Source organism: Penaeus monodon, chromosome 28 (assembly GCF_015228065.2).
Source record: "Penaeus monodon isolate SGIC_2016 chromosome 28, NSTDA_Pmon_1, whole genome shotgun sequence".
Lineage (NCBI taxonomy): Eukaryota > Metazoa > Arthropoda > Malacostraca > Decapoda > Penaeidae > Penaeus > Penaeus monodon.
The window spans coordinates 23,900,499-23,901,238 of NC_051413.1; positions in this window are offsets into that span (position 1 = coordinate 23,900,499).

The following is a 740-nucleotide window of genomic DNA, read 5'->3' on the forward strand; positions in this document are numbered from 1 at the left end:
ATCAAATTTAAACATAAGCTTGAGAAATAATCCATTCCCAACCTTCTCCCAATTTCGACTTCCCATGTCAGTTATTAAACTGCCTTTCACAAAATGAAATAAAAAAAATAATATTTTTCATAAGAGAATTAAAAATAGATAATTTCAGTAGTCAATCGGACATTGGCAGAGAGGCAATTCGAGAGTTTCCTTGTTCCGAAATCTGGAATTCATTGTTGATAAAAAAAAAAAAAATGAAATGGCAAACATGGTCGAAATGTTGAAACAAGTCATTCCAGTTTTCATTTTGCATTTCTGTTTTTCCTTTCAAATTCTTGATATATCTTTTCTCCAGTTTATGTGATTGGTGTTTTCATTATTCTTATTCTGACTTTTTTTCATCTAAGGTATTTTCTTTCTGAAACTTCATCGCTCTGATTATTATCATTTATTACTTTTTTTTACTTTTTTATGCAACGTGGGCATAATAGACTATTTTTCTTTCTCTCTTTCTGTTCATGATAGATCATTATTCCTTATATCTTTCTTTTTCATATTTCTAAAAATCACAGGGAATTAATGAAGAGAAGCGCTTCCTCGAAATTAAGAAGATACTTGATAAGGGGCCTTTTGTCTAACAGATTATTCCTCCATCCCCTATAATTTCACAAAAAAAAATTAAATCCGTCTAACGCGAACCGAATTAATAACGAGAGAAAATTAAGTAATCACAATAACCCTGCGGTATTTATCTTCTTATA